Raw genomic sequence first — 16,523 nt, forward strand, 5'->3', positions numbered from 1 at the left:
AAAATACATTACTGATTAAAACAACACAAATTAAGAATTTTTAAGGTATGATGAGAGATAAATTTGTTTGAAGTGTTCATCACTCATTGGTTTATAAACCATACTTTGTATTTTCAATTCTGCTTTAATACCCCAACTAGCAATTCTGCCTAGCAGCTTCCTGAAAGGAATATAATACTGTGTTTTGAGGAAATTTTTTGTATATGTTTTTAAAATAGGGACTTTTAAGGTAGTTTTAGATTTACAGGAAAATTTAGTAAAAAGCGCAGGGAATTATCCTATATGTCTTTCACTACTCCTTACCCCTAATTTCTACTATAATGAAAATCTTGCATTAGTGCAGTACATTTTTACAATTAATGAGCCAACATGTGTATATTATTTTTAATTAAAATAGAGAGCTTATACTAGGGTTCACTCTGTATTGTACATTCTATAGGTTTTGACAAACGTGTAATGACAGATGTCCACCATTATACTATCATAAAAAAAAAAAATTGCCCTAAAAATCTGTGTTCTACACAGGGTTCTACCTGTGTTCTATTCATCTCACTTTCCCTTCCCCCCAACATCTGTAAACCATTGACCTTTTTGCTGTCTACTTAGTTTGGCCTTTTCCAGAAAGGTGGAATGTGTATATAGCCTTTTCAAACTAACTTCTTTCAAGTAACAATATGCATTAAAGGTTTCTTTCTATCTTTTTTGTGTCTTGATAACTCATTTCTTTTGATTACTAAATAATACACTATTGTATGTATGTACCATAGGATGTTTATCCACTTACGCAATAAGAGGCATCTTGATTGCTTCCAAGTTTGACAGTTATAAATCTTATATAAATATTTGTGTACAGGTTTTTGTATGTAAGTTTTCAACTCCTTCGGTGCCATCTTTTGTGGATGTAAGTTTCCAACTTCTTTGATTACTGTATGGTTATGGTAAGAGTATGAAGAGTTTTGTATGAGCCAAACTATTTTCCAAAGTGGTTGTTCCATTTTTGCATTTCTACCAGCAATGAATGGGAGTTGCTGTTGCTGTACATCATTGCCAGAATTTGGTGATGTCAGTGTCTTTAGTCACTATCATTAGTACATAGAGGTAGCTCAGTGTTCTAATTTGCAATTCCCTAAAGACATCAAACTGATTTTTAAAAATTTGATCCAGCTTCTTTTGTTGTTCCTGCAACAAGAATTGGTCTAGCATAAGGCTGTTTGTTATAGCCAAAAGTAGAAATCTGTATTAGCTTAAGGACATTCTTGCTATATTTGGAGCTATTTTAGGTCCCTCAATTTGTCTGAAGTGACTATACTAGTTCTCATTGTGCTAGATAGATATGCAATAAGATTAACCTTTTAAGTCAGGTCGGTCAAGTTAGATTTACTTAAGGACCTTCTTAGATTATCTGCTAATTTTCTCCTAAAGCAAACTGGAAATAATAAACTTGATTACGTTTGCTAAGCTCTTCATTAAATGTGCACTAAATTATAGTAAGATTTTAAGTTTTCTGAATTGACAACTTAAGACCATGGTTTCTTTTCTAGTTAATGATAGGACCTCTTTAAAAGGAATATGTATCAAGTTGGGTGAGATTTTTATAACTTTATAATTTGAATTATGTGTCTTATGTAATTTTTACTGAGAAGAATAAAAGTTGTATGATTTTTTTTTTCTTTGCGGTAAAACTAAGAATATATTTTGCATAAAATCTCTAAGGAAAATAGCAGTATATTATTTTTATAATTAGATTATAGGAAGATAGAAAGTTGGAAATAAATTCCTGAGGGAGTATCAAACTCTAAAGAATAAATTTTACCCCCACACAAGGGAATATCACTGGCTTTTAACAGATACTGGAATCTAAAGATGTCTACTTAAGAGAAAATTAGATATATTGAAATTTTTCCTTAGGGGGAAGATATTTTTTACTTAAAATGGAATGCAAATGTAAAATAGGGAAACTTCTGTAGTATTTGAAAATCATCTTCATCACTAGCACTTAAATTGGGCTGTTAATGTTATTGTCATTACTGGTTACTGAACTAAAGTCTGTTGTATAGCAGATCCTAACCACATCAGGTACTGAGTTGACCATGAAATATTTTGTAAGGTCATTTATAAGTAATCCAGACATAAGGATAATACAGACATTAAATATACACAATATATTCTTTTAGATATTAATTTTATACTTTCGTGTTCTTATAATGTATTTGCATTGCTTCTCTGGCTTTTGTTTTTTAAAGTGACAAGTATAGATTTACTCATAATTAAATAAATTGAAATTTAATTCAAGAATATTTCATTATAATAAAATGTTTTTATTTGTATTATAAGAAATATTACTTTAAATTTATTTGCCTATGCATTTTTTTCACATATAAAAATACTGTATGTGATTAGATACATATATGGTTTAGCATATTACTGTATAATATGTACTGGGAAAAATATATACTTTTTTTAAAGCTGCCTGCTATTATTAGATTTCCTTACTTGGATATTTATCTGAACTATAAGGGCATGCAAAAGCATTTATAAATATAGAGTTTGGATTTGGAGAGAAAAGCAATTAATTATGAAATATGTAGGGAAGATTAACAACAGAAAGAGAAGATTCTAAAGCTAGAGACTTGTATGTTCTAATTCATTCATATTTGAAAATCATTTTAGTCACCTACTCAAACATGTGATCTCATCCTTTATCTCAGTCTGCACTGATTATTTTCATGTGCTGAAATTACAGTATTTTCTAACTTCATTTGCAGCTAAATATGGCCATCATACTAAGTTTAGGACAATGGCTTAAGTATAAATACACATGTGTCACTTCTTCCATTGGAACATCAGCTGCTACATTGAACCATAAAGGCAAGCACTATGTCTTAGCTCTTGGGTAGCAAGTAAGTAGTCTAGTAGTAGTAAGTAGTAAGGTAGTAGTAAGTAAGTCTGGGAACTGAAAAATACCATGGAATTGTTATACCAAACCTAGACTGACAGTATTTAAGTCATATGTATTCTAGAAACAATTTATTTAATTTAAATTCCAGCTACTTGGATTTTTTCTTTAATGTGCCACAGGACAGCGTGATAGATGACTTCTAAAAATATGTTTTGAATATTCCAATGTTTCAGTTTCTATACCTGTTAACTTGGAGTAAAAGTATCTCCTTTGCCTAATTTATAATAGTTATTAAAATAAAATAAATGCTATGTAATTAACAAAATAGAAAATTGTACAGCTTCTAAAGACATCATTGTGCAATTGGCATTTGCCAGAATTACCCTAGACAAGTCAGGTGGTATAGAGGAGTCAAGTAATTCATGTCGGATTTAGGCTGATGGTACTAAATCAGCTTCCTTACAGATACATGCCTTTCGATTATATTGGTATTGTTTTCTATTAATAGATCTTATACTGGTCTTTCAATTAAATCTAAGTAGGAATATGGAATGAGAGGTTAGAGGAAAATAATATGAAGGTGAGAGTGTGTTTATTCACTGAGAAGATGCACACACACAATCTTTATATATAATTGTAGTGGTATTTTAGAAAAAAGTCAAGAAAATATACTTCATAAGTGCAGATAAGACTTTCAGTATAATCTGATTCCTTCTTAAGTATGTGAGATTTTTGGAACAATATGACTGGAGAAAACAGTATGGGCCATTTTGGAGGATTACCTTTGATTTTTGACCTTGGAAAGAAAAACACTGTTTTGAATGTGAGTGACAATTTAAGTTTTGAGTGAAGTTAGTATGTATTTTTAGTACATATATGTATACAACTAGGTTAGAAGCATCAGGTTTGAGTTGAGATTAAAATGCCACTTACGGGGCACTTGGGTGGCTCAGTGGATTAAGCCTCTGCCTTTGACTCAAGGTCATGATCTCAGAGTCCTGGGATCGAGCCCCACATCGGGCTCTTTGCTCTGCAGGGAGCCTGCTTCCCCCCCACCTCTCTCTGCCTACTCTCTCTGTCAAATAAATAAATAAAATCTTTAAAAATAAATAAATAAATAAATAAAATGCCACTTACAACAGAACACACACTCTGGAAGCTAGGTTTTTTGTTTTTGTTTTCTTAGTGACATGTAAATTAAAGAGGATTGTCAATGTATGTTGCAAGCTCTGTTTCATGAAAACATTTGAAATGTCACTGGTATTATGCATTAAACGTGCCCCTTAATTCTTTCCACAAAGACTTACAGGCACTTGTGCAGTCACTATCTCTAAGACGTGTTGGAGATATTTTTAAATCACTTGACAGAAGGACTTTGGTAATGGTTTCTTTTAAACAAATATCTGATCCAAATACATTTCCTGGAAAAGCTGCAGAAGATGAAGCACAAAAGTAGATATCAGATATTGACGAAGAAAAGCAAAGATGCAGCCAGAGTCATCAGTGAAGACTGAGCTCATCTGCCTCTGTATTCATGGACCTCCAGGTGAATCAATGGCACATAAGGAGTTGGTGCCAATGAGTATTCAAGAAACATGCTAACCTGCTGAGAAAAGCCTGGAGATACCTTTATACTTCTCCACCTCCAACTGGTAAATCTACAGAAATGTGGCTTATAAAGGGCAAAGAGACTTAAACTGTTTTATGAGCAGTGGTTTGAATTTTAATAGCATCATTAGGCCATGGTGTGTGACTTATTGTCACTTTAAAATGTGCATTATAAAAAAAATCAAAAGCTAATAAAAGTGTTAGTTAGGTGATAACTTCATCCATAGAAGGTCAGATGTAAGAGTATAGCAAATTGGCAGGTTAATTGTTCTCATTAAGCATACAGGTTATCTTAAGTTTGTATTATTAATATAACCTTCAGAGGAAAAATGTTCTGAGCATTTTAACAGCCACCTACTTCATGGTTTTGTTTTGTTTTGTTTTTTATTTGATGCTTTAGTCTTTCAGATTATCATGTGAACAAACCAGGAAGAAAATGTGTTTGATATTTTATTCAGGTGTTCTATGGGATAAAATAATTGCTAGTTCTGTGTTTAAAATACATACTAAGATAATGTTAATGGAGCCAAAGGTTTGAGTAAAACACACAAAACCCTTAGGAACTGTAAGATTGAGAAGCAAGGATGAACATAAACAGAGGGTTAATAGCAATGAGAAGTTAACATCAAAAGATAAGTATACTGGAAGAAAAGAATCATGAGAACATGGATAGAAAATCTGCTGCATATGTTTAATAGAGTCAAAGTGCTGGGCTTTGATGCACAATGCTGATGAGACGTATTCTGTAAGCACCGCAGCAAAGGAGATTTTTTTGGAATGTGAAATGGGCTATTAGAAAAAGGGGTGGGGAGGAAGGCTATTTGAATGATGAACACTAGATTTAAATTAAATCTTTCTCTGTAGAAGAAACTGCTCTCTTTTTCACATTGGTGCTGAGATGACGGAGCTCAGTGATGGCATGAGAATATTCTTGTGGAGTCCATCTCCTATTTTCACAGCCGAGATGAGTTGTTAGTTGTTCCTGTTGACAATGCCTGTGGGTTCTGATTAAGCTAGCTCATCTGACTTAACTCGGCCTCCCTCTGGCTAACCTACAATGCTCTGGTTAATTGTTCAGAGGTTTGGAAATGCCACAGACAGTAATACGAAGAAAAATGCTTTCTCAAAACTTTCTTGTTAGACATTGATTTATACCTTTTTTTTCTAAGCTCTGTTGTTTTGTTATAAAAAGACAAACAGAAGTACATAGCGGAAAGAATGGAATCATGTTAGTGGGGGAAAAAAAAATATCGCAGGCATGTAGATGGAGGTGTCACTGTAAGTAATGGGAGACAAAAAGGTATCCCAAAGATGGTGAGTGAAATCTTAGTCCTGAGATGTAAAACTGTCGAACTTGGACTTTTGTAAGTAATTGGTGAAATAAAAATTTAATGAATATTTTTTAATAATTGGAAAATAATTTTATATAAAATCTAAAAATGTATCTATGTATTTCTAGTAACACGATTCTTTTTCAGAGCATCTTATATTTAATAATGAAAATTTAATAGAAGTTACATACATTTGGATATTGTAATATATCACTGCTTTACCCCCATATAGTTTTTCCTTCTTCGTTTTGTATGTAGTTTAAATCACAAAGTTCATTAGAAGACTACTTGGGGAAGTGAATTAGGAGGTTCTGTTTTTGCCTTCAGGGCATCTATGTAAGGACTTTTTTGGTGATGTAGATTTAAAGTCTCTGTTCCTCTCTCTACATTTGCAAAATAAAGGGGTAAAGAATCTGAGATATACTGATCATATAAAATGTCCAAGGGCATTCCATTGCATTATTGCATAGATATTTTCAATCAAAATTATAAGGGTGAGTCTTGTTAGTTTTATTTGAAATACAAAAAAAGTTAGATTCAAAGATGTTACATAATTTGCCTGTAGGCAAATATGCAAAGACCTATATGTAGGCTTCAGGTCTAACTCCAATCTGACTCCAAATACTACTTTTGTATCTACAGAATGGTTATGTTAGAACAAGTAGAGGATCTTTTCTAGTTCAAAATGCTCAAGTATTAGTGATCTATGCTCAACTGTGACTGATGATTAGATCTGATTTACTTTTACTGGTGAGTGTGGGATCCTTTTAACATACCTGATGTAACATGTTAAATCCAAAAGACATTTTTTGGTAATGGGAATGATAAATTGGATAAATGCCGAACCAAAATGGCTAAAAAATAACTGTTAAGACCAAGCTGGGGAAGTAACTGAAACTGTCAAACACTGACAACGTTGCCTGTTAAAGCAGTGGTACAGATTGTGTAATCTGTTACCCCATAATTCCATGTGCACCAAAAGACAAGTGCAAAAATGTTCAAAACAGAGATGCTTGGGTGGCTCAGTTGGTTAAGCTTCCAACTCTTGATCCCGGCTGAGGTCATGATCTCTGGGTTGTGAGATCTAGCCCCATGTGGGCTTCTGGTGGGGCTTTGTGTGAGCCTCTGCGGTGGGGTAGGCATGTGGTTGAGATTTTCTCTCCCTCTCCCGCAGCCCCTGGCCCACCCCCTCTTTAACCCTTATTTAAAAAAAAAAAACGATCAATAAATTAGACTATATTCATGCTATATAGGCTATTCTAATTCAATTAAAGTAATGTACTACATCTGTGTGCAACACCATGGATTAGTCTTACAGACTTAATTTGGACCCGTCATATATAGAGCATTTTTATGATTCTGTTAGGAGCAAAATCAGTCAATTCTGAAATACAGTGTTAGAATGATAGTTGTCTTGAGTAGGGAATGGATATTGATTGAAGATGAAAAAAAGGCAGTTTCTGGGTTCCTAGCCTTGCCCTTTTTCCTATTGAGTAGTGGTCAAACATACATGTGTTCACTTTACAATAATTAATTGAAATCAGAGTTTATGAATCATTCATCTTTGTACACAGGTCATAATTTATAATTTAAAAATCAGTAAATAAAAATAAATAAAAAGTTAAATGAAACAATGACAGTTACTTAACAAACCTAGGATAAAGATCACCAAGTGGTACTATTTAGTACCAAAATTATGCATGAATTACTTGAATGTTCTCTACCACTTGACCTGTCTGGAGTAATTTTGTCAAATATCAATTACTCAAGGATCCCCTCAGGCTTTGGCTCATTGAGCTTTAATTAAGTGGAGACTTTTTATTTACTTCATAATTCTTAAATTATTTTGGTAATGACTACCTAAAATTCAGGTTAAAAAAAAGTATCTTATTTATTTTTATTTTTATTTTTTTTAAAGATTTTATTTATTTGTTTGACAGAGAGATCACAAGTAGGCAGAGAGGCAGGCAGAGAGAGGCGGAAGCGGGGTCTCTACTGAGCATAGGGCCCAACACGGGGCTCAATCCCAGGACCCTTAGATCATGACCTGGGCCAAAGGCAGAGGCTTAACCCACTGAGCCACCCAGGTGCCCCCAAAAAAGTATATTATTAAGTACTTATTTTTTAATGTAGTTCCTCTATTTGAAGGACTTTATATTTTGTCACATCTTGAAGAGAATTCAAATTTGTGTGATTACATGTCACAAAAATACCATTTTCATTAGAAAAGTATATCTTTATAGATAAAATGTTTTCAACCTCTCCTTTTTTTAAAGTTCAGTTTCAATATTCTCTACCCCAGACTATTACCATTTCATATTTCTTTGTCATGCTATTCTCTTACCAGGTATCTATGATCTGATACCCCTAGTGTCCCTTTATATTTCTTGTTATTAGTTATCTATCTTCACTATTTTCACCTCTTTAAAATTTTCTCCCACAATTCCTTTGCCAATAAATTTTCCTTTCCTCCATTCCCTTCTCTGTCATTCACCTACTTAACCTATTTTATCTCTCATTGACTAGAATCTCACTCCTGGCTATATATGTCACAGATATTATCAGTGGTGCTGAAAACAATAGGGAATTTTTAGGTAAAAGACTTCACATCTCTGTAATTTTTAGCACTGTATGTTTCCTGCCTTCTTGCTAACGTTTAGCTTATTGAGAGCAAATTCTCAATTTTTCTCCTGTTTTACTGATGCTTTTCTTGGATCATTGGAGACATTTTTTTCCCTTGTCCTTAAGTGTTGGTGTTTCTTATTGTGAATCTCTTTGTACTGCTATGATTTGCCAAGTCCATAAGCAATATCTTCCAAGTTCATGATTGTAATGTAACTATATGCTGGTGGTATTCATCTTTTTTTGGAGTCCCCTGAGATACTGATTTGGGTGCTAGCGTTTTACATGTGAAAGGATCTCAGAAAAAGTGGTGAGTGTGAAATGAGATAAGGAGGAGAAGGAAGGCAAAAAGTATATTATCAGATGTTACTACTATGAGCAACTGGAAAAAATTCTGTGGGTTAATTCTTAAGTCAGAATAGAATGTATGATTCAGTTATATAACCAGAGTTGCAAGGAGTGTATTTATCCACCAGTAGGTGACTCTAAAGTTGTTAATGCCCCATACTTATAGCTTATTTGCAGACAGACAGGAGTATAGGGTCAAGAAAAATTTCAGTCAAAAACACCTAAGTGTTGGTAGCTGGAAGATGGGCCAGTATTTATGGAAATAGAAGTGGAGGGGATATGGATGGGTCAGATGCAGGATCTGCTACAGTCCATCTGCTGCAGTCCATCTACAGAGCCCACCAGGTACCACATGCTAAGTTTATAGTGTACTATTGCTGATTCCCTAGGTAGTGGGTATTAATAACTTAAAAAAGAAAAGTTTATTGAGCCAATTAACATTTCCTGTTGCTGGATGAAATTGGTCCCAAGTCAGTAACCAGCAGCCATCATCTTCCTTTACCACCTATTCTAGAATTCTTTACTCTCAGCAGCATACATGCTGGTCTGGGTCTCTTGCTCAGCAGGGAACCTAGATCTTTATCCCTGGGGATCTGAGCTCCCGACTACAGTGTTATGTGAGATCATCACTACTGCAGTTGCATATTTAGGCACACATTCATGGAATCCACTACATTTAAGAAACACTCTCACTGTTCACATTTTGTGGCAGAAACACATCTTTATAACAATAAGGGGCATTTCCCTTGATTGTAAAGTAACTCCTTTCTTCATGTACGTAACTACTTTGGAAAAGCCTAAAAGGAGCATCAGCAGTAGTAGCTTTAGTTTTAGTGGGCTGCATGCTCTGTCCAGTGGTATGTGGCCCATTCCAGTTCTGGGAACCAGAAGCTTTAGATCTGCAGAAACTGAAGTTAGAGACAAGAAACAAATTTCTCAAATGAGTGGTGACTGTGAGTGATGGTAAGGAAGTCAACTCTAATTCTATTCTTTGTTTCCAGTGACCATCTAGGTCATCTGTATAATGTGAAAATTCTGGTTCAGATGCAGTAGTTTTAAGGTAAGATCTATGACTCTGAATCCCCTGTGAGCCTCCAGGTGAAGCCCATGTTGCTAGTTCAGGAACCACACTTTAAGTAGCAAAACTATAGAACATCTGTAGGACTTACCTCTTATTTCCAGCAATATGATCCTTGCTGTTTGGGAAGTGATCTAAATAATTCCAGAATGCCTTCCTGAAAATTTGCTTTTTGGGGGCCATGCTGGAATTGTTCCTTATTCTGCTCAACTTTCTTTCTTACTCTGCTCAACATTCCATTCCCAGTCTCCAAGGCTGTGGGTTCATGTCTTCTTTCTGAAGAAGAGAATCACAGCAACCATACTCTTAGTTCCGAAGAGGAAACAACACTTTATTGATCCTATAAAAATCTAATAGAAACAGAAGAAAAGGGAAAACTTCAAGTAGATGAGGCAATATTAAGCAATAAAGGAGAATAAGACACAGTTACATCGAATTGGATACAATCTCCAGCTTCATTAGCTGGGGTAGCCCAGTGGAAACAGCCAGGCTAGAGTCTCAGTGGAGAGCCCTGGGCAAGGATCCTCCCCTCTGGTGAGACTTCTAACTGACCATCTCAAGAAGAGCAGTATTTATAGGGCAAAAAAAATGCAGGCTGGAAGTTAAACATATGTTTGCCTGTGTGCCATTTGGAGCGAGCCACATTCTTGTATTAGCGTGTCCTTACAAATTCAAGGAGCCTAGGCTAGATGGGCTTGCCTCCCCTCCTGGATTTCATTCTGGGGTGGGGGACAACTCGGCCTGCAGCTTGAAGGTAAGACAAAATTTACAGCTCTTGGTGTCGAGGCCAGAAGGGCCAGTTCTGACCTGGAGGCTAGCTAATGTCAGCTAATCAAACTCTGAAGGTCATTTGTGCAGCTTAAGTCTAACAACATTCCTTAGCCAGCGTGCGTGCAGTTGGGGGTGGCTGGTTTTGCAGATCACAGAAACCTCTATTCATACCATATGGTATTTTAACCCCAAGTTTTAGTTTTGGACATTGTCATTTCTTTTTTTATTTTTTTAAGATTTTATTTATTTATTTGACAGAGAGAGATCACAAGTAGGCAGAGAAGCAGGCAGAGAGAGAGAGAGAGGGAAGCAGGCTCCCTGCTGAGCAGAGAGCCCAATGCGGGACTCGATCCCAGGACCCCAAGATCATGACCCGAGCCGAAGGCAGCGACTTAACCCACTGAGCCACCCAGGCGCCCCAGGACATTGTCATTTCTTTATTGGGTTTTGCCACAGTGACTAAATTTGCATCTTCCCTCAGAATTGTCTTTATACAATTGTTTTTTGCATTGCATATAGTCACATCTTTCTGAATTATAATTTTCATCATATTCCTGATTAATACACATTAAAAGATGAATTACTTGCCCACTGGAAAGTGTCACACTATTCCTCATGGCTGGCAAAAAGTCCATGTTTCTACCTCTCAATCTTCTTGTATTTTACAATCTCTACAATTCATTTCTGCTCATAGTTTTTGTTAGCCATTGATTCTAGGAGGAGGTGTACTTATGAACCATTATACCGAATCCCTAAGAAAAAATATGTTATGAAATGAGTAAATTTAATGTAAATTTATCCTGTTAAAATTAACAGGAGCACTTACTATTCAATTCACATCATTTCTTGGGATACATGAGTAAAATCTAAATGTTATTTCTATTTTATAAGAAAAAAGGGACCAATATTTAATGAATATAAATTATCCTTACTTTCATAGACTAAAACATAAAAAGAAGTTAAATCATTTGCTTAAGTCCCACCCAGTGAGTGACAGATTTTTTTTTTTTTAAGATTTAATTATTAGAGAAAGAGAGCACATGCACAAGGGGAGGGGCAGAGGGAGAGGGAGAGAGACAATCCTAAGGAGACTCCACATTGAGCGATGTGGGGTTTGATTTCAGGACCCTGAGATCATGACCTGAACTGAAAGCAAGAGTTGGATATCTATCAACTGAGCCATCCCAGTGCACCCAATAATAGATGATTAAAAAAAAAATCTTGTCAGGCTTTACGTTCACTTTCTTTTACAACGCTGTTTCTTTTAGGCGCAAATGATATATTTAAGAGAGCTGTTGGCCTTATGTATTGCCATAATATTAGACGGTGTCTGAGCCAATACAAAGATCAGATACTTACACTTCTAATCAAGATTCTTCCTACTGAACATTGCAGCCTCAAGTTTTTGCCATGACCTAGCTTATTATACCTTTGATCTATTTAGAATATGTACTGAATTACACATTTTCAGAAAAAAAAAATTACATTAGCTTTCTATTTTCTTGATTTCCTGTGTTTTCAGCTCAATACCTATGCACTGTCCTTACACATCTATTCAAGTTCTGCATTTCAGAACATTTCTCTGAAAGCAAATCTTCCAGACAAGGCAGGTGCTTATCATGGAATGTATATGCAAAATTGTATGAGTAAGATTAATTCCTTTTTTTTTAAATTATTTATTTGACAGAGATTACAAGGAGAGAGAGAGGAGGAAGCAGGCTCCCTGCTGAGCAGAGAGCCCCATGTGGGGCTCGATCCCAGGACCCTGGGACCATGACCCGAGCCAAAGGCAGAGGCTTTAACCCACTGAGCCACCCAGGCGCCCCGAGTAAGATTAATTCCTTTAAATAGATCCCTCTTCGTTTACCGGTTCTTCCTGTTGGTTTTTTGTTGTTGTTGTTGTTGTTTGTTTTTTTCATTGTCCTGGACGTTCTTTACCTCCTGAAGATTTCTTGGTTACTGATTCTTAGTTTTTTAATCACTTCAATGGCTCTTCTTTCTAGTCTTTGTTTCGGGTTTGGTCATTTGTATTTTTCCAAATGTTGCATACTTAATTTTCATGGATATTATTCATGATATATGATAAGAAGTGGTGAAAAGGGGGTTGGACATTACCTATAGGGTCTATGGATGATTTTAAAAGGATATTAGCCTGGAAGTAATAGAAATATAATCTAGAAAGTTTTGTCGGCACTGTGGAAAATGGATTGGCAAGTGACAATGGTGGAGGGAAGAGACAAGTTGGGAATGTAAGTTTGTTGACCTGAGTATTGGAATGCACAGAGCATTGTTCATTTTATGCAAGTCTAATTGAGCCATGACTTTGGGGCCCATCCTGAAACAGTCACAAATCTGTTTCAACAACCTCTTCTGTGTTCCTAGTCTGACAATGGCTCTTTCATTAACAACTATTTGTTCTCTGTGAAATATGCTGCCATCAGCGTTATGCCAAAGAAAACAGAATCTCTTAAACTAGAAACCAGACAAAAACAAAATCTCATAGCACTTCAGGAATGAAAGGAGGGAACAGATGTGGATTATCTTATAAAGGATTTATGGCAGATATATCTAATTTCCTGAACCAATGCTCAATTTCAAACCATCCCTGTTGTTCCTTTCTATTAAAAAAAAAATAGTATAAGTGAAATATAGACTTCCACTTAACATCAGTGATCCATTCTGGAAATCAGATGTTCTTCTTGAAAACAATAACTTAAAGCCTATATCATAGGCAAAATTATAAATTCACATGTTATATTTCAACTCAAAATCCCCAATCAGCCTCTTAAACAAGAAGTAAGAGTAACAGTCTCCCATTTGTAAAAGCCACAGAAAGTCAAATTTGCACTTACATTAAGGCAAGAGGATTTCTGAGTGAGGTAGGCTATTCAGTAGAAAATTACCAGAATGTAGTATTCAAATTTAGACATGTAAGAAACTACAATCCATCAAAAATCAGGCACAAAATAGGAAAGTCTCTTTTCCTTCCCCTGGCATTATTAGTTAGCAACCACATTTAACATAAGAAAAATTTTATTGGGAAGAAACAATTCACACAATTGAAGAGAATCTTGAAGACCAGACGACATGAAAATTATCAAGTAAGGGAACTTTAGGCTGTCACGGTAGTTGGAACTTGTGGAAAGTGCTTTGAAGTATTTTTTAGGATAATTCAACTCAAGTTTCCTTCCTATGCTCTGCTCAATATTCAAGTTCCTGGAAGGGTTGAGCATTTTTTTGTTGTTGTTATTTCATGTATTTACCCTTCAGATAGTAGAAGCAATTCCTTATATGGATAAATGCTAAGAAATAAAACCATAATTTAAAAAAAAGTTTTCCCTATATTCTACCCTTTGGCTATCAAATAAATGTGTATGTACATACCTGCACATGCACACTGTTAAATAATTCTCAGAAATGCTCACAGGGGCACCAAGCTGACTCATTTAGAATCAGACTCTTGGTTTCAGCTCAGGCCATGATCTCATGGGTCATGGGATTGAGCCCTATGTCGGGCTCTGCAGTCAGCATGGAGTCTGCTTGAAAGATTCTCTCCCTCTGGGGCACCTGGGTGGCTCAGTGGGTTAAAGCATCTGCCTTTGGTTCAGGTCATGATCTCAGGGTCCTGGGATCGAGTCCCCCATCGGGCTCTCTGCTAGTGGGGAGCCTGGTTCCTTTCCTTTCTCTCTGCCTGCCTCTCTGCCTACTTGTGATCTCTGTCTATCAAATAAATAAATAAAATCTTTTAAAAAAATGCCAGTGAATATAATTGTTAAAGAACAATGTGTGGGCTATGATGATGACGAACTATCAGGGTTTCAGAAAATTCCTAGATGTGTTACGAATAGACACCTGAGAAAGCAGAGGTGTAGGATCATATTCATAATAACTGCATTTCTCATATGAAATAATTCTGCTCTGTTGACAGTGGAAGGAAACAAATATAATCTGTATTAGGTTTTAAAAAAACTTAAAAGTACAAAAACTGCAGGAGCAAATTACTTGTTATCCAAAGACATATTTTCTACTCCATTGTTGTCCTCATCAGTCCAAACCTAATTTTAAATGAGTTCTTCATGGTCAGTTGAGACATCTGGATCACACATGACCTTTCTATAATATGCAGAGAAGGAATAGTATAAACAATCATGCCTACATGTCTACGAGGTGAACGTCTGCATTTACCTCAGAAATGCCATTTTTCAATGTATTTAAGCTTTAACAGAAAGGAACTCTAGGAGTTTCATATGGAGACTTAAAGGATAAGAGGAAATAGCAATAGAATTTACATGGTCTTTAAGGATCATTAAAAGTAGATTCTGAAAATTTGGGGAAATGAGCATAGGTTCTGTTAGGAGTCACACTACAGTTGATAGGAAATATACTTGAGTCAAAACTTAATTGAGTTTGCTCCGGTGATGACTATTTTAATTATACTTCAGAAATTTATTTAATGGTTAAGTCTGTAAGTGGGAGTTCCTTTTCAAGAATATCTTCAAATTCACAAGATTCATGACTTCTGAAAAGATAGGCCTATTGAATTCTATCAATTTTCACATAAATGCAATTAACCAAAGTGACATTAATTGCTCCTTGTTTCAGTTATCTAGTTGTAAACGGCTAAGTGGCAAAAAGTAACTCTAAATTGATCTGCGGTTTCCCTCTTATTGCAATAGCCTAAATAAAATATATTTCCTTAATTGATCAGTGTTACCTTTGGCAGCAGAAATTAGTAGTGAAAATCACTAGTAGTGATTAAAATCATTAGTAGTGAAAATTTACATGTTGCTCAGTACATTAGTCATTAATTATTCATACATTAATATTCCATCAGATGAGTTTAATTATATACTAAACAAAATATTTTGGGTGGCTTAGCAGGAATTCTTTTGAATTCTGGCTAGAATTCTACACATAAATCTTGGCCTTCTAAATTGGGGCATTTTTCTGACCAAGGTGGCTACTTACCACGTGTAGATTTGTTACATTTATGTCAGCTACAATCTATAAGATGACTTTTAGTTCTCCGTGACAAGAGCAAAAAGCATGTATAACAGTTCTCTTTCTAGATGAGAAGACTTTTAGTGTGTCAACTTAATGTGTGTGGAGACTGGTTAGAGGGTGTTGTAGCTGGTATCTATTCTCAGATATTAAAAAGAAGCAGCTACTTATTGTGTATCTACTTATTATTCCAAAATGCCAATAATTAACCCCAATGATGGCTTCCAAAATTTAACATGAAGTAGTTGAATGAATTGTCATTTGTAGACACTCCACAATTGTGGAATTACCTGAAATTTAATATTGGTTTTCAAAGTCTGCTAGAGAAAACTGTTAGACATTTCCAGAAATTATCATGTTTAAATCCACAGAAATTTTCAATTTGGCCTTCTATTTCATTAGACTTTTACCCAACTTTACATACATAATATATGTTGCCAAAATAAACTTGAAGAATGCATTGTATGTAAGTCATCTTAAACAATCAGCAATTCAGCAATTTATCAATTTACTAGTGCATTCTGTCTCCTCTTGAAAATGAATTTTATATAAATTTTAACAGTATCTATTTTGAGGTTTAACTGATATATAAATAATTGTTTGTATTTAGTATGTACAGTTTGATGAGTTTGGGCATATGCAAGTACCCACAATACGATCACCTCAATAGAAGTTAATAATCTAGATGCAGTTTTGTTGATTTTCCTACTAATTTCTGCTGCCAAAGGCAACACTGATCTAATAAGGAAATTTATTTTATTTAGGCTATTTCAATAAGAGGGAAACCCTCGATGAAATATCAAAGAGTCTGAGCAGGGTAGTTTTGCTTTATACTTTTATAGAGAGAATCAAGTTATAACTGGGT

This window comes from Lutra lutra, chromosome 3 (genome assembly GCF_902655055.1).
Source record: "Lutra lutra chromosome 3, mLutLut1.2, whole genome shotgun sequence".
Classification (NCBI taxonomy): Eukaryota; Metazoa; Chordata; class Mammalia; order Carnivora; family Mustelidae; genus Lutra; species Lutra lutra.